This window comes from Odocoileus virginianus, chromosome 2, assembly GCF_023699985.2.
Source record: "Odocoileus virginianus isolate 20LAN1187 ecotype Illinois chromosome 2, Ovbor_1.2, whole genome shotgun sequence".
NCBI lineage: Eukaryota > Metazoa > Chordata > Mammalia > Artiodactyla > Cervidae > Odocoileus > Odocoileus virginianus.
The window spans coordinates 69,307,028-69,329,842 of record NC_069675.1 but is presented as its reverse complement, the minus strand read 5'-3'; the positions used below and the strand labels follow the sequence as shown (position 1 = coordinate 69,329,842).

Genomic DNA, 22,815 nt, shown 5'->3' with positions numbered 1-22,815 from the left:
GGCTATTCCCAACCTCTCTTGACTTACCATGGGGATGGAGGGCTAGCTCAGCCTGAAACAGTTCTGCTGTCCACTGTCAATCAGTACTTCCGTCCTCCCTGCCCATGGACCACCCGCCCCCCACCCCGCCCCGCTTCGATTGCAAAGCCTTTCCTGAGGGGTGGTGTAGGAACATGGATGCTGTCTTAGAAGCCTGGGTGCCTGGGTTCATCTCTCAACCCCCATCCCCACTTACCACCTCCACCGCCTGCTACTAACTGCGTGACTTTGGACAAGTTACTTGGTCTCTCTGAACTTGTTTTGTCATTTACAAAACAGGAGAATAATATCTGCCTCCTAGGATTAAATGGGCTAATGTAAAGGAAGAGCCCATATACTTAATAAACAGTATCTACAGTTATAAGTGTTATTAATATAACTGCTCGTATATTATCCCCTTTCCTACAGAAGGGAACGGCTCTGTTTCCTAAGGATTACTATGACCACAGCTACCCCTACTTCTTCCTAACAAGTGGGGACAGTGGGACTGGGGACCAGAGCCTGCCACATCCTTCCCTTCATCTTCCTAATCCCACTCCCCTATCCCAGCTTCCCAGGTCCTTGCTCATGCCTGGAGTCTGCCTGATATCCAGGCTCAGGGGCCATGCTCCTTTCTATAAGCAGGCAGACTCTGCAGCAAACCAGTCAGGGAGAGTGAAGAGGAGACCCCATCCTAGACTGGATCAAGGAGACAAAAGTTCCAGTTCCACTAAGCTCAGCTGCTGGTCCCCTCTGGCCATTGGTTTCTTCATCCACAAAGTGGGTATATTTGATCAGAGGGCCTTCTGGCCATCATCCTCCTGCCTGCAGTCCAGTTCCCACACATCCTGATTGGAGGCCACAGACATGGAGGGCGTGCGGGCAAGAATGGGACAGAAATAGAAGACAAATGCCTGGCCATAGTGTGGACAGGACACACACAATAAGTATTTTCAAAGAAAACATAAACAAGCACAGATGAATGTAGTGCAAATCACCACCATAAACAGCTTTCAGCTGGCAGCACAAACGGTAAATCTGTGAGTTGATTTTGTAATAAAAAAAAAATGTAAAAATGATTTCCCTGCTGTCAGCCAGCAGCCAGGGAAGAGACCCAGCTCTGACTGAGATGGTGTTGGGTTCAGGCAACCTCAGCAGAGACCCAGGGATGGTCCCTCCCGCTCCATCCCCACCTGGATGCAGGAGCTGACCTGTTTTTGTAACATGTCAGGCACTCTCCAAGGCATTTCTCACCACCTACATCCCCACAACTACCCTGTTAGGACAAGCCTTATCCTTCTATTATGGTCAAGGAAAGCTTGGAGAGGTTAAAAAATTGGCCCAGGATTGTACAAATATAAAATGACAGTAACACGGCTTACACACCCAGGTCTCTATCTTTTCATGGAATTGTGCAGCTGCCTATTCCCCATGTAGCCTCTGCCTTCCTCTCTGTATGAACCTCACAAATGGTGGAGGGTGGGTACCAGGGTCACACAGGGCATTCAGCTGTGACCTCAGCTTCAGGATATCATGACCTCAGGACTGAGCATTTAGCCAAGAGAGAAATCAGAATGTTTGCTCTCTCATTTAACAGTGTGGAAACTAAACTTCTGATTGGAGGAGAAGGGAGCCCTGTTTCCTGACACTTCTTTTCCATGTTGTTCACCCCCTCTTCACCTCCCAGGCTCACAGAGAACAAAGCAGGCTGCCAACCGGCCTGTCCTGCTTGCCTGGGGCCTCCTTCCGACTCCCTTGTTAGCCTCTGGTCCTCAGAGAGTACATGACAAATGCTTTTTGTGGCTGTTGAAAGAGTTGTCACTGGCCCAGCTGATGTGGCCAGCTCCCAGTCTGTCTACACTTCCCCACTGTCCAGAAACTGCCCATACTCAGGCAGCTCCCAGGTGGCTCAGGAGGCCTGCCCCTCACCTGGAGCCACCACATGCTGCTACTGCTGCAGGCACGCCTTCACTGTCCCATTTCCAGAGCTGGCCCATGCCCCTTGGGATTCCTACCAAGCGGGGCCAACACCCTGAGCTTCCCCTTCACCAGAGTGGCTCCTTACCACCCCTGCTTCCCACTCCCACCTCCTCCAGTGACACACAAGGATGCCTTCATGAGGGGAGCGTGTGGATGCGGGAAATACAAGGCAGGAGCCTGGCCTGGGAGCTAGAAACTAAGTTCTTTCTCTCTCTCTAGACAAATTCTTCTCTCCCTCTCTCTCTCTCCCCGCTACCCTCCTACTCATGGGAGACACAGGCATGACCCTGGTGGGCCTCAGTCTCTCCATCTGTACAGAACAACTGTTCCCCAGGGGGAACTGGAGAAGGTTCGCTCAGCAATTCTGAATTATCTGGGTTAATACTTCCCCAATGGTCTTCTTTGATAACTGGGTTGACCTTGTTTAAATGCAGATTCTGAGCCAATAGGTCTGGAGTGGGACTGAGAGTCTACAATTCTCACAAGGCCCCCAAAGCACTGCTGATGCTCTTGACCCACAGTCTATGCTTTGAGCAGCAAGGATCTAAATAACCTGGAGACCTGACTTCTGAGGATAGACATGAGTTAGGACTGTGGTTTTAAGAACAAGGTTGTGTAGGGCTGGAAAAATCCTTAGGAATCTGATCCTGGAATGTCAGAGTCAATGGTCTCAGAGCTGGTAGACTCTCCTCTGAGGCTGGGGCAGGGCTATGATTCACCCCAGAAGCAGCTTCAGGGTCACCTGTAGCAGTCAGGGATCAGTAAGAGAAACACAAGCAACAGGGATTATATATTAAGAGATGGATTGCAAGCAAATTGAATTACGCAGTGGTAGTGGCGGGCTAGGCAAGTGAAATCCATACAGCAGGACATTGGAAGGACAGGCTGGAACTCCACCCAGCTTGGGCTGAAGCTACTGTTCACAGGCAGAGTTTCTTCTTCTTCAGGAAAGTATTGGCTCACCTTTTATGGAATTTCAACTGATTGATTCATGTCTACCCAGTAGTATAGGATAATCTCCCTTAAGTCAACTGATTATGGACTTTAATCACATCTACAAAATGCCTTCAGAGCAACCTCTGGGTCAGTACTTGATTGAAAAGCTCAGAACCTTAGCCAAGTTGACTCATCAGAAAGATCATCATATACCTCCCATTTATCACTCTGGGACCTGCAGTTAGTGACTTTTAAGGTTCTTCCCAACTCTGAGATGTTTTGATTCTTGATCTTCAAAGGGGCAGCCTGGAGACTTAAAGAACCCAAAGTGGGACTCATCATGTCCTAGGGACTCCTAGACCCCCTGGGTCACCTTCCAAACAGCACTGACTTTAGCCTTCATTTTAGGTTTGCCAAACTTCATTTTTAGTTTACTAAAAATTGTTGAGATCTCCTGAGATCTTCCATCAGACACTACACCAGGCAACAAGAGAATAGAAGGGCTTCCCTGGTGGTTCAGACAGTAAAGAATCCACCTGCAATGCAGGAGACCTGGGTTTGATCCCTGGATCAGGAAAGATCCCCTTTAGAAGGGAATGGCTACCTACTCCAATATTCTTGCCTGGAGAATTCCATGGACTGAGGAGCCTGGCAGGCTACAGTCCATGGGATCGCAAAGCATCGGACATGACTGAGCTACTAAGTACACAGCACAAGAGAATAGAAAACTAGATCCAGGTCCTTCCCCAAGGAGCCCTTGGTCCAGTGGAATTCTGAAACCATAAGCTGAATGGTTATATATGGGGTTCTTCTTGGTCCAGGGATCAAACTTGTATCTCCCGCATTGGCAGGCAGCTTTGTTATCACTGAGCCATCATAGAAGCTCAAATCCGAGTGGGGAGACTCAGAATAAGAACCTGAGAAGGCTTCCTGGAGCAGGTAGTACTTAAAGAAGGCTTAAATGAAGAATGAGAACTCTAGTAGGTGAAGATTGTCAGTGAGAGATTTCCAGGGTAAGGGAGGAGCATGAGACAGGGTAGGATCATACGTGTGCCCTGGGGGAGGTGTAGGGAAGCAGTCTTAGAGGGGGCTGAGTTCTGGACTCTTGCAGGTGGACTTGATTTGGCGGGCACTGGAGGAGAGAAGTGACAGACCCCAAGCTGTGTTCTCCCCCTGGATCCTAACCAGGGATCAGGATGGGATGCCCCTATGACCCTAACTGAACCACCAGGTACCTCCATCATGCCAGTTGAACCAGTGGGTCACCTCAATTGAACTAGTTAAACCAGAGGGTAATGGCAACCTGAATCTTGATTGTCTGACTTCAGCCCCACCCTGGTCACCCAGCAGACCTCAGCCAGCTCCCATGAAGTGCTTTTACTTCCTCCCCTCTCCATGCTTCCTTTTCTGGGGCATAAGTCCACTCTGGAGCCTAAGACAAACCCAGGCTTGTGGATGGTGTTCAGGGGACAGCACTGAGCTGAAGGACATAATACTGTCACCCACCACTGTATGGACATTTTCCACAGAGACCACCTCGGGGCCCTGTTCCTGGACCCCTTCATCTCTGCTCGAGACTCCAGGGTTTGGCACAGACTCATTGTCCCTCTTCAGGAATGCGCAGGGCCTCTCCTGACCACAGCTCCAGTGCAGAAATAACCATCCAAGAAACATCCGGAGAGGCGCATTCCAGCCCGCTGGCCACAGGACGGTCTGGGGGCTCTCTCCGGAGACCCGACCTGTCAGGCCCTGGTGAAACAGCTCAGAGAGAGTGACCCCAGGCCTCACAGAGTGGTCTTAGTTCTGTGCATTGAACAGGATGGAAACCTGAGATTAGACATGAGTATAGACTGGTGGTTCTTAAGAATAGCCAGTGAGTGAGCCAGAGGCCTGGCTGGGGGTAACTTGGGCAATCCACCTACTCCCCTCTGTTTGCAGAGGGAGGGCAGGGAAGATGGACCCTGTGAGCTGAGTAGGAAGCCTGCCCCCAGAAAAGTAGTTGTTTAGAGTCAGAGCAATGGGCGTCCAGGCCTTGCTCCCAGGACAGAAATCATTAGGCCTAAGCTAAGCTCAGAAGGCTGGTAGTTTTAAAAACTCCCCTGGTGAGGGGAATCTGAAGCCAGGTTTGGGAAGCATGGGAGAGAAGAGAGCTTATTTGAATCAGCATTCTGTACGCGGAAGACTGGGCCACTTGCCAGCCACAGCTAGCATTTTCTTTCTGGATTTCCTTGGTACTTGAGAAACAGTCAAGGGGCAGGTGAGGAAGAATCTTTGGAGTTCACCATCTTTGGAGTTCCTGGGGTGAGCCAGGTGGCAGGATGGCCCCAGGAGAAGGATGTGTCCCATTACCCCCAGAGGAGAAGGGGACTGTCTCAACGGAGTCCTGGGACAGGAAGTGGCTCCTCCATGGCTTAGCTCTCAAATGATGCTAGGGAAGGGGGTCAGCCCAGAAGAGCCCCCTCAGCTCTATGAGGATCTTTCACCCGGAAACAGATACCATTTGGCCCGGCTGAGCCAGGGTAGGCCCATCTTCAGCATGACCCTACATTATCGAATTTCTACCAGGAGGGTCAGACATAGAAAGACCCCTCCAAGGTCCACCTCCTGGTGGGGCCAGAGAAAGAGAAACCTGGACCCAAACTTAGTGGCAGCCCCCCTTCCCTTGGGTGCTGTGCCCAGCTCTGTGCCCCAGAGTCCTAAGCACTCGTCCTCCCCAAGCACCAAAGAGGCCTTGATGCCCCCCTCTGCCCCTTAGCATCGTCCACTGAATTTGTGGAGGTGGGCTACATGTCGTTCCTTGGAGCTGTGACTGATGACATTGCAGAGCTGAGCTAAGGAAAGTGGGGGACACAGACCCCTCCACTGTTGCTCTGTTCCTACCTGGCTGTGAGACACACAGCAAGTCACATCCCACCCTGGCCTTGTTTGCAAGGGACTGGGCTGGTGGTGTCCAAGCCCTTATCCTTGGACTGTCTCTACTCCAGTTCAGCCAGGACCTACTCCAGCCTGCACTTCCAGCCCCTCCTGAGATGCTCACTACCCAGGATTATGCTCTTGTCCCCACTTCACCCCATGATGGTTGAGCCCTGGAGGGACTTCCTCTGGGTCCATTCCCAAGAATAGAGCCTTGTACAGGACCTCCAAGTCACCCCTTTCTGGAAAGAGCATTTCTGACTGTGGCTGCAGCCTTGCTTATCAGCAGAGCAAGTCCACTGCCCCAGCCCCTGGGACAGCTGGAATGCGGGAGCCTCCCACCCAGAAACGGGGGGGCCTGCTAACAGCTGGCAGCTCCCACAGTAGTCAGGGATGGGATGCAGGAGGGAGCAATGATGCTGAGAGCAGGCTGACCTCAGCCAGAACTCTCAGGCAGGAGGGTAGCCGGGAGAGAGGCTGAGACAGTCTTTCCTATCAGGTTGCCCCTGGACCTGGGCTGGTCCTACAGTCCAGGCCCTCAGCTAGCTAAGAGGCTTCCAGGGCCCTAGGAACTAAGGTCCTGCTCACAGACCAAACTTCCACACTCCACCTAGACCTGTTAGACCTCTGAGCAGCTGGGGTGAGCCCCATGGGTCCTCACAATGGTTTGCTATCTCAAAATATCCATGGAACATTACACGATGACCTGTTATAGAGCATACACAGGCCAACAAGCATCTTCCCCAGCCTTTGGCTGGAATGGGGTCGGGTCAGGGTGCTGATGCCAGCAAGCTCACGCTCCGTAAGGGCTCAACGTGGCAGTGAATGGCATTACCACAATTCCTGGGGTCCCTTGGATTCTTTGAAAATCATCAATTCGGCATAGCCCTTCTCTCTTCCAGATGAGAAGACTGAGACCAGAGCAGTGTGCAAGGGGAGAGTCCTGCCCCAGCCACCAGCAGTTCAATATCAGAGCCAGTCCTCAAACCCAGCCCTCCTGACTCTTTCCACTCCCTTGGCACCCTCACAGTCATCCCTCCATTCTCTTTCTTTTTCTGAGCATCCTCCATGTGTTGGGCACCATTCTGGGCACCATTCCAGGCCCCAGGGACTCAGCCCTGGTCCTCATGGTGCCTACATTTCAGAGGAATCAGATAGTCAATAAACTAAATTATGTGGTCACTAAAAACATCATCTCAATGGTGACAAGTGCCAGGAGTCAGTAAAACAGGAGAATGAGGTAGAGAGCAATGGAAAGAAGGGATGGACCATCTGGGGAAGCCTTCCAGAGTTTGGTATGTTTAAGGAACAGGAGCAGTAATGGCTGTGTGGCTGCAGCACATTATACCAAGAGATGGAGGCATGGGAAGGGCTGGATCCCACAGGGCCCTGGAAACTATGGTCAAGAATTGGATTTTACTCTTAAATGTCACTGAAAAGTTTTAAGCGGGGTTGTGGTGGGATATGACTTAAATTTTTTACCAGTTCCCTCTGGCTGCTGGAGGTCAGCTGGCTATAGTATAAGAGGGAAGCTGGGAGACCAGTCAGGCTGTAGCTGAGTATCTAAAAAAAAAGACAGAATGGTGGTGGGTAGGACTCAGGGGAGATTGAGGAGACTGCAGAGAGAGGTGGATGGGAGGGTGTGTTTTCAAGACAGAGTTGGCCTGACCTGTTGATGGATAGGATGTACGCACTGCAGGGAAGGAGGGAGCCAGAGGGCTATGGGAGTTGGGGGAAGGAAGGGAATAATCAATGGTAGTCTTTGACCCGAGCAACTGAGTGAAGTTACCTTTTACTGAGCATTTACTGAGATGGGAAATAAAATCCAGAGAGCAAATGTTTGTTAAAGAGATGAAATTCCAGACTTCTTGTTTTAGACGCAGAGGTTAATTTTGAGATGCTTATTACAAATCCGTGACAGCAGTTAGACAGACAAGTCTACCAGCTCAAGGGAGAGGTCAAAGCTGAGATATAAATTTAGGTCTTATCAGATGGAAATAATATTTAGAGTCGGGCAGCTTGATGAGATCAACTGGGGAGAAGGAAGAATGAGAGAGAAGAGCCCAGCACAGACCCTTCCTCTAGCACTAGGGGGTAAAGCAAGGAAAAGGGACCTGCCAGGACACTGGAGGGATCCTGGGGAGTGTAGGGTCCCAGGGCCAGGAGGCCTTGTTTCAGGAGAGAGAGAATTGTCAGCTGAGCCCACTACTGCTGGGCGATCAAGTCAAAAGACCACAGAGACAACCAGTATGTTTGACCATGTGGTGACCACTGGGGACACTGACCATGAAAACATCGTGTAACATTCAACAGCTTGTTCCTGGAACGTGGGAAGGAAAGAGCAGTAGGGGCATCCATTGTATCTGACCAGCCTGAGTTGGAACAGAGGGGCCTGATTCCAGGAGAAGCAGGGAGAGAACAAACAATATCCCAGCTCCGCATTTTAGACCTTTTCATAAATGCTTTACAAAGCTCCTGCAGAGGCCCATGAGGTAGTCATCATTATGTCCATTATGCAAATAAGGCCCAAGGTCCAGCCAGATTATTGGCTCAGGGCACCCAGCCAGAGACCTGTGTCCAGGCCTGTCTGACCTCAAAGCCCCAGCCCATCGTGCAGTAGCCCCCACCCCCAACTGCCTCACTGCCTGCCTCTCCCCTGTTGCTCCTTCCCACCTCCCCTCCCATCCATCCTTGTCCTTTGATCATTTCTGTCAGCTTCCAGCAATCTTGGCTTCTGCCTCCCTCCGCCGGGAAAGCTCTGCTTTTTCTCTTTGATCCCACACGACTGTCCTCGGCTTCAGCCTCTGCTGGGCCCGGTGTCCCCTCCTCCCGGTCGCTTCAGGATGTGCCGACATTTGGGAGGGATCTGCAAGAGTTACCAGGAGCCTTGCGGGAATGGGGCCTGCAGGATGGGAGCGTGGCTCCGCCACTGGGGAAAGAGCCTGGGGGCTCTTTGGGCCTGAGTGGGCTGCAGACCAAGCCCCTCTCAGCACTGAAGATCCAGAGATGTGAGTTCACAGGCCAGAATGCCTATGGAAGTAGCCAGGAGGGGCCAGCCAGGAGGGCCATGCAGTCTTACCCCAGTGGGCACAGATGAGTCTCTAAATTCTTCTCGGGGGAACGGTTCAGTGGTTAGTGGGGTTCAGGAGTCCTCAATCAGGAGATGCAATTGGCAAAAACAGCCCCTTGGCTGCCACCATCACTTGCAGAGATGAAGCGGGGGCGTCAGGAACCTCTGAGTCCCTTTTGGAGCCAGTCTGGTTCCAGTGGGAAGACACGGGTGGGGCCCAGGACTCTTGTTGGAGCTCTCTGCCCAGCCTGGGTGCTCCCCTCCCTCTTCCATGTCCCCATCCAGGTCGAGATGAGGGAGGCTGCCAAGGAAGCCCAGAGCCACCTCCAGCTCCTTCCCTCGGGATTCTGAGGCCCTGTCTGCCCCCCAGCTGTTCTGGGAGGGCGTGGTACCCGGCCCCCACCTGGAAGAAGTAAGCAGAGGGGACCCAACACATGGAACCACGGGGCTCAAGAGTGTTCCCCAAAGCTCTGCCAGGGGGCTACAATAGTAATTACCTCCTCACACGTCCCCCAGGTTATTTTTAAGTCACGTTCTTCCCTGGTTTATTTTTAAAGTAATGCTGGCACGTGGTTGGCTGGCTGCCCTTCCCAGGTGGTGGTGCCAGTTTGGGCCAGGAGTGAAGCAGGGCAGGATGCACCCCTGCCCCAGGGCTCCCTGCTGAGGGCCCCAGTTAACCAACCCCTCACTGGATGCCAAGGGAGATTTCTGCTGTGCAGAAAGCCTGGGTCCAACTTGGGGCCGGCAGGTGGGCTGGTGTGGAAGGCCCACCCTCCGACACCCAAAACTCCCGTCTTATCTTTGATACACACATTTTGTATTCGTGACCTTGACCAAGTCAGTCTAACCTGCACAAGCCTCAGCTTCCTACTTTCTCAGGGGGGTGAACGATAGTGAGTCTTGCATCTCCCTCAGAAAGTGAGTGATCCACTAAAATGTTGCACAGACCTAAGGGAGTACTGCAATTAAGTCTGCCTGCAAACAGGCTGCCCCCCACAGTCTTGCTAAATTCCCTAAAAGCCAAGCCTGCCTCCTCACCTGAGTGACTCCCAGGCTGTGAAAGGCTCCCCTGTTCTCTTCAGCCTTCAACCACCACCACCCCCCAAGACCTGCTGTCCACATTTCAGTCTGGCTGAACTCTAATCCAGGCTGCCCAGGGTGAAGGGCAGCTGTCAGACTGCTGGTGGCCATTAAAAGGCTTGGGCTGGGGCATCGACAGCGGGGACTGTGACAAAGGCAGAACTCCCACCACCCCAGCACCCACCCCCTGCACCTCCTCCCTAGAAGCCTTCCCAAGAGCTCAGCTACGGAAAAACACTGCCAAAAGTTAGCTCCGAAACCCTCTCCTTGAGTTCGGTGCAGCAGCGAGGCTGGAGAAGAATGTCAGGGACATATGGTGGAGGACGCTGAAGGCAGGTTGAAAGTGTGGGCTTCTTTCCCTGTAGCAACAGGGAGTCGTGGAAGGTTTTGAGCAGGGGAGTGACAAGTGCAGAGTGGAGTGTAATCTGGAAGGAGGTGTGAGGAAGATTAGGAAGCTGCCGGGGGATGGCAGTGAGGAACGGCTGCCCAGGTCCAGACTGGAAGGGGTGAGGGCCCTTGGAGTGGCTGTTGGAACAGAAAGAAAGGGTGGGACTTGGAAAAGAGGAACAACCAGGACTCGGTGTGGGGGGAGAATAGGAGGGGAAGGCAAGGTGTTCAGCCTGGTTGACTGAGGAATGTGAACTGTACAGGGAGGCCAACATGGGGGGAAGAATGGGTGCCAGTGGCCAAGCCAGGCTTGGGTGCTTGTAGTTCAGCCAGGTGGCCAGTGGAGACACAGCACGGAGCAGAACTTGGTGGCCTCTCTGGAACCAGAGTCAGAACAGCCGAGGCAGAATCTTGGTCCCCTCTTAAAATCAGGGTGCATGAGAAGGAAGCAGAGGAAGACTTCAAAGTCTTTGCAAAGACTTCCCTTTGCAGCAGGGGAGACTGCAAAGCACCAGTGGGAAGCAGGAGAGTGGGGTTTCTAGAGAGGAAGAGGACTGGCCATCAGGGTTAAGCAAGGCCAGAATAGAAGGAAAATGAGGAGGCCAAGTCAAGACGGCTATGTATGATTGTCCAGGTTGTGCACTGTGCAAAAAAAAAAAAAATCCAGTTGAAGGGTGTGGGTTGCTGAAGTCCAACCTGCTTACCAAGCCATGCACTCTCCCAGGGACTGCATTCACCCCGAGGGGCCCGTTTCTTTTCTAATTGGCCCCAAATTGCCATGTAGTTAGGGCAGCCCTGCCCACAGAGTACTAGATCTGGTACTCAGAAAATTACTGATGCTCTCGGGGAGAGTAGTCTTAGTGGGTGAAATGGGCATCCTGATGGGTGAGAGGGGAAAGCAAGAGGGGCATGGTAGGCCTCCCTTCTCCCCTCTCTATCTCTGTCCCTTCCCTTTCTTGAAGACCTAAAGCCAATAGTGAGAAGATAGCAGAGACAACTTAAAAATACCCTCAAATGGAGGGTAAGTCAGAGTCAGTAAGCAGAGTCAGTAAGAAAAGTCCAAGGCCAGAGGCAGCGTGCTGTTAGGGGTTCCACCCTGAGAGGGGAGGCCTCACCACCTCTGAAGCGGGAGTTGGAAGAAGAGAGCCAAGCAAAAGGAAAAGCAGTGTGGGGAGAGCCTTGCTCTGCCAAGACCTTGCTGCGTGACCTTGAGCGAGTCCCTTAACTTCTTTCTCTGTGGCTCAGTTCCTGCATCTTTAAATAGGAATAATAAGAGTACTACAGAATAGGGATGTTAGAGGATTAAAAGAGGTAACATATATTAGCTCGTTAGAGCAGTGGCACATAGTAAGCACTATATAAAGCTCAGCTAAGACTATTTTGAATTGGGGAGGAGAGAGCAGTGACAGAGGCGTTTAATCATTTAAATAAAGTCAAGGGCAGAGAAAGCCAGCTTGCCCAGATTCCACGTGGGAGTGGTGGGGGGACAGAGGAGAAGGCACTGTAAGCAGTAGCTGGGGAGAGCTGGGTACCGGGGAGAATGCCTGGCTCTGCCCACCTGCTGCACTAGGCACCACAGAAAGCAAGCTCAGGACCTGCCTGCGTGAACAGGCAACGTCTATAGGCCGTAGGAGCCAGGAAGTCATTCTCCAATTATACCCCGGCTGGGCTGGGCTCTCATCTGCTTCTGGGCAGCCGTGTAGATGGAAAGATTGCAAGGCAGGTGGAGTGGCGGAGATGATAGAAAAGGCTGGGAACTCAGAGGTCAGAGAAGTTACAAGCCTGGGGTGAGTCAGGCGGCAGGAGGCAGGCTGGGGCTGAGTGTCTGCTTCCGTGTTTCTGTGTAAGTGGCAGTGTCCCCAAGGATGGGGACAGCTGTTTGCTGTCGCCCCTGAAGACGGCTGAGAAGCCATGGCCTGAGTCTCACTTCATTCCACCTCAGGAGCATTTCTGATAGGACCAGAGTGGAGTGAGCTGTGTTTCCATGGAGAGTCGTGGAATCTTAGACTCGGGGTCAGGTCTGGGCCTGTGTGGGGGAGGAGCTGTGATTGGTGGCTTCTTTAGATCCCTGAGGATGTGAAGGGACAGCAGGGGTTCAGAGGCCAGATCCTGTGGGGGCACCTCTCCTTTTATTGAAGTGCAGATGTACCTGCTGCCGGGGGCGTGTCCACCCCCATTGTTCCCCTGGTTCTTGTGCTCTCTGCCCTGGATGGTGGACAAGGTCGAGCCAAGACGCCACGCTGGGGCACATGTGGAGTGTTTGAGTGAGTGAGCGTGTGTGTGCACACACATGAGTGTGTAAGTGGTGGAGGTAGGGACACCACGTCTGCAGGCTGGCTCAGAGGGAGAAAAGGTCCTGGCAGCTGCCTCCAGGCTGAAGTCCCTGTTGCCTGGAGTCCCTCTCCTCCAGGCACTGTGCCAACCTACACCATCTGAGCTCCTGAGCCCTGGGGAGGGTGCTGAGCCTAAGAAAAACCTCCTTCACATCTCCTGGCATCTGCTCCCCAATTCCCTGCCAGCCCAGAGCTGTCTGGGCCACTAGCCATGACCAGAAAGGAGAGTGGGAAGCAGGTGACAGAGACAGAGACCATGGGGGCCACGCTCGCTCCAAGGCCTCCCTGCCGAACACAACCCATCTATCCAGGTTGACTTCATGCATCTGCTGGGGATCCACCATGGACACTGAGCAAGGTGGGAGAAGCACCCACCTCCAGGCAAAACCCAACACCTCGTAGAGAGTGGCAGGGGCAGAAAAAGGGGCCGTTCTTCCAACAGGGGCATGGGGAAGGTGTGCCAGAGAGGGCAGCCCTGGAGCTGTCCTTCCTTGGAGGACAGAAGAGATGAGAGAGGCAATTCAGGGCAGCCCGACAGCATGAGGAAATGCAGAGGGGACTGGAACTGTTGGGGGACTCAGGACTGAGCAGATCAGGTAGGGAATGCATCAGGTTGTGCACAGCATACATGCTGGGCCCAGAAATCCCTAGACTGTGCTGTGGGCATCTGGGGAACTAAGGAAAGCTTCCGACTTTAAAAAATAATACTGACAACAGTTCCTACTTTCTGAGACCCTCCACATGCCGGGCCTTGTACTACAGGTAGCACTAGTGGTAAAGAACCTGCCTGCCAGTGCAGGAGATGTGAAAGACATGGGTTCGATCCCTGGATTGGGAAGATCCCCTGGAGGAGGGCGTGGCAACCCACTCCAGTGTTCTTGGCTGGAGAATCCCATGGACAGAGGAACCTGGAGGATTACAGTCTTTGGGATCACAAACAACAGGACACGACCGAAGTGACTTAGCACGCACACACACATTAGCCCCAGAGTCACCCAGCTACCTAATAAGAAGGGATCAGAAAGGCAGTGTGGGTTATGGAAGAACAGCAGGCCTGAATCAGAAGGCCTGGGTCCCAAGTTCAGCTCTAGGTGAGATGCCAGTCTTATCAGGTTTCCATGTCCCCAGACATCTAATGGAGACCACCCCGCCCGTTGGACGACCCAGGGCTGCTGTGTGGATTTCACAGGAATGTCACTAAACACTGTGGGCTTCCCAGGTGACTCCGACGGTAAAGAATCTCTGTGTAATGCAGGACACCTGGGTTCGATCCTGGCTTGGAAAGATCCCCTGGAGAAGGGAATGGCAACCCACTCCAGTATTCTTGCCTGGAGAATTCCATGGACAGTTCATGGGGTCGCAGAGTCAGACACTACTGAGTAACTAACGTTTCACTTCACTTTTCACTTTACTAAACACTATAGAGCACTGTGCCCGTGTGGATCTCCCTAAACCCAGCCAGGGCCCTTCTGCTGTGCTGCTCGTTTTGCCAGACACACCTGGGACCCGGTGCTTGGGAGCGTGGCTTCTCCATCTGTAGCGACTGGAACTTAGCCAGGGCACTGTGCCTCCTTGGACCAGTGTGAGTGAAAGGGGATTTCTGAAAGGAAACAGCACTACCTAGCCAGTGTCAAAGGTCACCAGTCAGAAGCCCAGGCCTCACTCTCCATCTCTATCAGGCCACACCATCCCTGTCTCTGCTGTTTCCACTCACTCTGACTTCTCTTCCCCTATAACCCTGACTTGCGTGTGGCTTTGGCTCCCTCTGGTCTCAGTTAGGACCCAGCTCTTGGTAGCCCAGCAGCTTAGCTCCCCAAAGCTGTGCAGCCTCTCAGCCCTCAGCCCAATCCCTGGGAGAGACAACCTGATTGGTCCACCCAGTCAATAATGTGGGTCCTCTTAGACCAGGTATGCAGCCCTGGTCTAATCTGCTGTGACCTGGGCCAGGGCCATTTGGTGCAAAGGTACTACCTGTGTCCATCCTTAACTAGGGTGTGGCGGGAAGGACAACTCCAAAGACGCAGGAAGAGGGCGGCCATCCCAGACATTTCTGCCCCAGAATTTCCCTGGAGGCCCCAGCCCCCTACCCTCCAGCTCCCCTCTCCTCACCTCCTGCTCTGTCTGACCCCAGGCCTTTACTGGAGCATCCCAGGACTCTCCAAAGAGAACCTCTAGGGGGCTGTTCCCTGGGACAGAAAGGACTGGCCATTCAACTTCTGGATTCATCAGCCTGGCAAAAGGCAGGCAAGGGGAGGAGAACAGATGGTCTTTGGCAGGACGCCACCAGGATCAATGCAGAGAGCTAAGACTCTAAGACCCAGATCCTACCCTGAGCAGCTTCCCATGGTCTTAGAATGATGACCTGTGGGACATATTTTGCATGCTCTATTCACAAAGTGTATGGTCCCGGGGACACCTGCAAGCGCCTGGACTTTGAAAGCCAAAGATGTTGGTTGAATCCTAGCTCTTCCAACTTTTACCTGCATGACCTTGGGAATAGTAGTATTTAACTTTAGCCTTGGTTTCCTCACCAAAATGGAGTTAATAATGCCCACCTTGAAGGTCCTGGTGAAAATTAAAGAAGGTTGCTGCAAGGGTGTCTGGGTTCCTGATACCGTTGCCATTGTTAGTAGAAGCACTAAGAGCAGAGAGAGCACAGGCTCTGTTCTGGCCTGTGGCTGTCCCCCACCCTCTCCCCTTCCTTCTTACACCCACCCACTCCTGGTTCCCTTCTGCCACACCAGACCCAGCCACAAGGGTGGGGAAGTTAGGAGACAAGTCCCCACCTAGGGGACCAGACTTAGGCCCTGACTGCCTCTCAAAAGCCTTGTTCAGTGTCCAGCACCATCCTGGGCCAGCCGCCCGCCAAACTTCCACTCTGCACAGGCAGACTTATCTGAAAGGAGCTTTGTTCCCAGAGGCATTGCTGTGCATTAAACAGATGGGTAAATACACTAGGCAGTGTCTGCCAAGAGGCCAAGGAGTGGTAGAGATGGATGCTGTGTGCAGAGCTGAGAGAAGGGGACGCTTGCAGCCCAGAACAGGAAGGAGCCTTTTTGGGAGAAGGCAATGGGGATAGGATGGAAATGCAGCAGCCAGCAACGCCTCACTGGAGGCTCTGAGTGTTTAAAAAAGGAAGGCAGTCCTTAACAATAATGCTTCAAACCTAACATTGGTCTGAAATTAAAAGTGTACTTTAAAAAAGAGTAAATGGCAGAGGAGGAGGAAGAAGGAGGAGAAGATGAAAGATGAGGAGAAGGAGGGAGAGAGAGTATGGCCTCAGACAAACCTTGACCCAACTTCTAGTGACAAGCAGGACCAAGCAGCTCGGTGCACCAGCCATGTGTTCACATCCACCCTTAACAATACTTCCAGGTGTCCAGGGACATCTTCAGAGACCGTGTTCCCAGCCACAGGATCACTGGCAACATTGCATGCCTTCTGACTCCCTTCCAGTTCCTGGGTGTCCACAGTTCCACTGTCACAGAAGGGCCCCTCTGATATAGACTCACCATCCAGCGTAACTCTTAAAGGACAGTCTTCTCCCACCTGCCCACTGACTTGTTTCTGTTCCTGGAGGGCAAGACCGAGCCATCATCAGCCCTGTGACCCATCCCCGCACTCAGCCTGGTGCTGGCACGAAGTAGTAGGTGCTTAAAAAATATTTGGTCAATTAATTAAGACCAGCAAAGAGGGAATAAAGCCATTTTGCCTTGTTGATTTTCCAGCTGATTTTTTTAGACCAGCAAAGTGCTGTAGCCTCCCTGGGGCCCCATCGCTGCCCACTCAGTCCTGTTTCCAGGGCTGGCTCTGAGCTCCTCCACCACTGGCCTGGCCTAGGCCAGTGGAGAGTGTCTTCTGTGGAGATCCAGCAAGCGCTTGGACCTGGCCTCTTGGGAGAAGGGCCTGGAAAGAGCCGGGGAAGGCACCTGCTTTGACAGACAGGGAACGAGCTGCCATGACTATCTTAGAATTCAGAGGGGCCATGGATCCAGATCCCTGAACCCAGTCCAGAGACCCCAGAGGCCACTGGGATGTGCAAGAAGGAGAATGGGACTTGGCCTGGCTCTGCCACACACCACACACCTGGTCACCCAGCCACTCAGCTTAGTCTCCTCAGCTCAAAACCAGGGAACCTGCTTTCCAGATGGAGCATTTAATGAGCTAACACTGGTTAGGCTGCATGAGGCAATAGGCCTGAATTTGTGAACCCTGACTCAGTCACTCATGGGCTGTGTGGTCTTGAATGAGTTGCAGAAACTTTCAGTGCCTCTGTTTTCTTATAGGGAAAGTGGAGATAATATCTATCCCATAAAGTTTTTGTGAGGATTAAATGAAACAATGTATGTAAAGCACTTAGTACGGTGCTGGGCACACAGATGCTCCATGAATGTAAGCTTTATGACTTACTACTATTACTATTGCTACTACTATTATTACAACCATTACTATGGTTGCTTCTACATCACTGCTACCATCACCTTTACCATTAGCTCTACTGGGTGCCAGGTACAGAGTTCCTTAGAAGTTCAAGACCCCATCCCCATCCTCTGCATCCAGAAAGAGACTGAGAGGAGAAAATGAGACAAAAAGGAGGAGGAGAAAAAGGAACAGAAAGAGGAGGAAGGAAGAGGGAAAGAAAAAGAAGGAGAAAGGAAGCAACTAAAGAATTAAAAAGAGGACTTCCCTGATGGTCCAGTAGTTAAGACTCTACCTTCCAATGCAGGGGATGTGGGTTCAATCCCTGATCGGAGAACGAAGATCCCATATGCCACGGGGCAACTAAGCTTGCATGCCGCAACTAAGACCTAGCACAGCCAAATAAATCAATGAAAGTGAAAATGTTAGTGGCTCAGTCATTTCCAACTCTTTTTGACCCCATGAACTGTAGCCCTTTAGGCTCCTCTGTCCATGGAATTCTCCAGGCAAGAATACTGGAATGGGTAGCCATTCCCTTCTCCAAGGGATCTCTCTGACCCAGGGATCAAACCTGGGTCCTTTGCATTGCAGATTCTTTACAGTCTGAGCCACCAGGGAACAAATAAATATTAAAAAAAAAAAAAAAAAAAAAACGAAAATGAGAAGCTCAAGGCCCTAGACTGGTCCCTCCAGCTAGTTGTGGGTGGGGCTAGGGGCCCCTCAGGGCTCAGCATTCAGAAGGGAGAATCTAGGGACCAGCAAGACTTCCCGAGGGAGACTCGGGCAGGGATGTGCCCCAATCTCCTCCCTGATTCTTTGCAGCCTCCTGCGCTGGGAGGCTGTGTGAGGACTCAATTTTTTCTCTGGAGTCAGTTCTGGCTGCCCCTCTGCTTCAGTGGGGCCAGCCCGGCTACAGCCTTCCATTCCCCAGGACAGTCCAAGGGTTCTCAACCTGTGCCCGGCCTCTGCTCAGCGCTGGTGGGGACAGCTCTGCAAAGTGCCCCAGCAACTATGGGTCTAACACGCCTCTGGAGTCTCAGGGCTATGGCTTTGGAGGCTCAACAGTCCCCTGTAGGGGAGGGAATGTGGGCCCTCCATAAGCCCAAGATCCTAGAATGTCATGGGTCTCAAGAGCATCTCCTCCAGCTCTTGGTTTCCCAGAGGAGGAACCCCAGGCCCAGAGAAGGGCGGGGTCTTGCCTGGGATCACACAGCTGTACATCTGGAAGCAGACCCAGGCCTTCTGACTTCATCCCACGCGGGAGGGTCCTGAAGTGGCCAAGGACAATGGCGAGAGAATGGCCTTTGAATTTCAAGTTTGATTCTGGCATGTATGGCCTGAGATACAACATTTTATCTCTCCAAGCCTCAATTTCCACATCTGTAAAATAGAAAATAATAGTAATAATGTAAACTCCTCCTCTACAGGATTGCTGTGCCAGCTCAAAGAATAGAATGTAGAGAAATTACTTTGTAAATGACAGAGTTCTGCTTAAGTACAACACAGACATTGCTATTATTCTAGAACTTAGAGCACTGCCTATATTAAGGGCTCAAAGTGGGTCTGCTGGCCGAATGGATGAATGTTTGTGGAATGGTGAATTATGAACAAAAGGCTCCAGAAGTGCTGATTTGTTTAGGTGGGTGGGATCAAGGAAGCCTTCACAAAGGGAGTGACTTGCTGGATGGGCTTTGATGGAGGAGTAGAAGCCTATCAGGGAGGAAAAAAGAGCAAAACAGTGTTCAGAAATCAGGAAATGCAGCCATGGGCTCCAAAGAGCTGTGAATACTAGTTCCACACGCAGGCTTGGGCTCCAGACCCTGCTCAAAACCCATTCCTCTCCTCAGGGCCTATATGTGGTATGTGGAAAAGAGGGAGCTAGAAATTTATTAAATCCTAAAATATAGCTTGTCAGAGAAGAAATAATCTTCTGATTGAACATCCCATGTAATAGGTAAGAAAACTGAGGCTTCGGAGCTGACATGCCTTAACAAAGACCCTATAGCAGGCTCAGCCATCTAGGGCCTATGGACTGAATATGGTCCACTTCCTGTTTCTGTAAATAAAGTTTTATTGGAACACAGCCATGCCGATTTATTTACATATTGTCTATAGCTGCCTTCTTGATATGATGGCAGAGGTGAGCAGTTGCAAGAGACCAAAAGGCCTGTGAAGCCTAAGATATTACTATCTGGCCATTTATAGGAAAAAGTTCACCATCTCCTGTCCTACAGCAAGGTAGTGACAGAACTAGGATGAGAGCCAGACTTCTGACTCCTGGTTGGGTGTTCTTTAACTTCATGCCTGCTTATCCTACACTCTGGGGCCTACTCCACCCCACACAACACTGCCTGCAGGATGCAATTTCAGGTGGCCAGGCTCCCGGCAGGCTCAGCTCCAGGACACGTGGTGCAGTCAACTGGGAACACTCAGGCTGGCCACTGTTGCCCCCATGACCCAGCAAGACTTCCTGTTGGGAGCAGTTCAGTCCCTTTTGGGGGAGTCTGACAAAGAGATGCCAACACGAGCCTGCTTCTCTTCCATGGGCAAAGCAGGAAGAGCCGGAGAATGTGTAAGTGTAGGACTCAGGCCAGCCAGATGCCAGACTTACAGACACAGCCTTTCAAGAAGCACAAGCGGGGGGTGCAGGGGGACTGGCATCTCCAGCCATCTGCTGAGGTGGCCAAGTCCACTTTAAATTGTGCTGTAGAATTCCTTTCTCAATGCCAGACTGTCCCTGGTGGATTCATTTAATTAAAACCCCACCAGATCCAATCTGTTAGAAGTTATAAGTTCGCACATGTTCTGTCAAGCAGGTCACAGGATACAGAGAGGCCACAGGCCTGGGCCATGGCCACCTGATGCAGTGACTGGCATAGAATAGACCTGGCAGTTCCCAGGTCGATACCCTTCCTGGAACACCCAGGGTTGCTGCCCAAAACACGCCTGCTCTGGGCCTCATGCTCTGTCCATCCTGGTTCCACCACATTCAACCTTCCGGTTCATCTTTGAGGTCCTTGATTCACTCATTCTACAGAGATTTATTAAATGCCAGTTATGTGCTGAGCACTCTTCTAAGAATGGGGAAACTTGTAGTAACAAAAGACAAAAATCTCTGCCCTCACTCACTCATTCTACAGAGATTTATTAAATGCCAGTTATGTGCTGAGCACTCTTCTAAGAATGGGGAAACTTGTAGTAACAAAAGACAAAAATCTCTGCCCTCATGGGCCTTAAATGGCTTCCCTTGGTGGTTCAGATGTTAAAGAAACTGCCTGCAATGCAGGAAACCCAGGTTCAATCTCTGGGTAGGGAAGATCCCCTGGGGAAAAGAATGGCAACCCATTCTGGTATTCTTGCCTGGAGAATCCCATGGACAGAGGAGCCTGGCAGGCTGTAGTTCATGGGGTCTCTAAGACTCGGACATGACTGAGTGACTTACACATGGGCCTTATAGTTTAAATCCACAAATAAATATGACAGCATCTTACATATGGTGTACGTACTTTTTTCCCCTTCTCCCCTCTCGTTTCTTTTCCTCCTCTTTCCTCCCTTCCTCCCCTCCCCTCTCCCCTCCTGAGCCTAGTTTAAGCCTGAGCCCTTGACAATGGAACCGTGCAGAGGTCTCCTATCGTATCCTTCCTGCCATTTCTCACTGCCATCCCCACCAATACGCACAGGGGTGCCAGGAAAATCCATCTCCTTACCTCTTTGGCACATACTTCCCATACTCAGGAGCTGTCAATTGCTCCTCAGTGCCTTCAAGTTAAGATTAAATTCCTGCCCCTCCCCTTCAAAGTTCTTCACATTTTAGCTTTGCTTCCATACCAGCTTTCACTCTTCAGGTGAACTTTCTGCTTCAAATAACCCCCATTTTTTGCTGTTGTTATAATATTCATTGCTTTCTACTTAGTAAGAGATTTCTGTAGAAAATATATATAAAAGAAAATGAAAATTAATCATGAGCCCATGATGCAAAGGGGCTTCTGCCCCTGTGGCTCAGATGTAAAGAATCTGCCTGTAGTGAGGGAGACCCAGGTTCAATCCCTGGGTCAGGAAGATCCCCTGGAGAAGGGACTGGCAACCCACTCCAGTATTCTTGCATGGAGAATTCCATGGACAGAGGAGCCTGGCGGGTTACAGTCCATGGGATCGCAAAGAGTCAGACACGACTGAGGGATTGTCACTTCACTTCATGATACAAAGATAAACTTTCAGGAGACTTTAAGCTTCTATTTCTATGTGTGTGTATGTGTGTGTGTATGTAGTTACATTTTTCATATTTGTATGTTTACTGTGGGATCCCATTACATAAAGAGTTGTATCCTATCATCTGTATGTCATATTCAATAGTAGTCTTTCTATGTTATTAAGAAACTCCTAAGAACAGCACTTTAATGGCAGCACAGTATTCCACCACATAAATATACCTTAATATGTTTAGCCAGACCCTATTGGTGAACATTCAGACTGTTTGCAATTTTTCACAATGAAAATGCTGCTATAAACATCCTTGTTCATAAATCTTAATTCCGATCTCTGGTTCTTTTGCCAGGAGAGATTCCTAGAAGTGGCATTGCAGGGTCACAGGCAGTACATTTCCAAGGTTCTTGAGATGTATAATGTAGCTGCCTTCTTGAGAGAGTCTGGGCATGTTCCCCTCACCCTCCATTAGTGTGAATGCCCATCAGCCTTGGGTTAATTTTCTCTGCCCCTAACATGCCACGTGTCTTCCCAGGATTGTGTCTGTTTTAGCAGCTCCCTTCCATCAGAGCCCTGTATTTCCATCCTTCAGGGCTCGGGGCAAATACTATCTCCTCTGTGAAGCCCTTCCTGATACCCGAACTGGAGTTCTCCACCATTAGCTCTCCCTGAGGTCCCATCTTAAACTCTTTCCGAACCATTTTCCACCTTTGCTTTGCATCTTAATAATTTGTGTAATAATAACCTTCTCTTTGGATGGGGCATTGAAGGTTTCAAAGTGCTTCTCCTGAGATATTGCATCTGATTCACTTTCAGACAGAGGGTGTTTTGAGCTCAAAGACTGTGGTTTCATCATCTGGGTCTGCTTCTTTTGGCTCCATCACCCATCTCAAGCTAGCCTTTGACTTAATGGACACTTACAACAAACTTCACTTTTTGTTGTCCTACCAGGACAGATTTTAGAGGGCTCCCCTCTGCAGTGAGGACTGAGCAAGATCAGAGTGCCCTGGATTTCAGTCCTGGGTCTGTCCTTGCCCCTCTCCGGGCCTCAGTTTACCCATCTGTAAAATGAACGAGTTGAACTACATAGTCTCCCATATTCCAGGACGGATGGCTCCCTGGCCCCTGGGACCCAGAAAAGCCCTGGGGTGCCTCCAAGGGCCCCTGTGCAAAGCTGGCCTCTGGGATAGGCCAGAGGGAGCTGGCCAGGGAGGCAGGCCTGGCTTCAGGCCAGGCTGTGTCTGCAAACACTGACCTTGGCTGCCGCGGCGATTTTCCATGACACCAGCACCGCCCCCCCCTCCTCAACTCCCCCTAATCCCATGTGGGCCTGGGGAGGGGGGAAGAGGGGGACTGTCCTACATCAGGGGGACTGACCCTGAGCCAGAGTCATGGGGCACCTGTGGATGGCAGCGAGCTTAAAGAGAGAAAGAGGAGAGGGCAGAAGGCCCCCACAGGGGAAAGTTGGGGAGGAAG

General features: G+C 51.4%; 1 protein-coding gene across 1 annotated transcript in view; it reads left to right on the top strand.

Moving 5' to 3' along the window:
- The window catches only part of KCNK3 (potassium two pore domain channel subfamily K member 3), a 39,783-nt gene that overhangs the window by 6,010 nt on the left and 10,958 nt on the right, over positions 1-22,815 (top strand). The gene's annotated exons all lie outside the window — the stretch shown is intronic.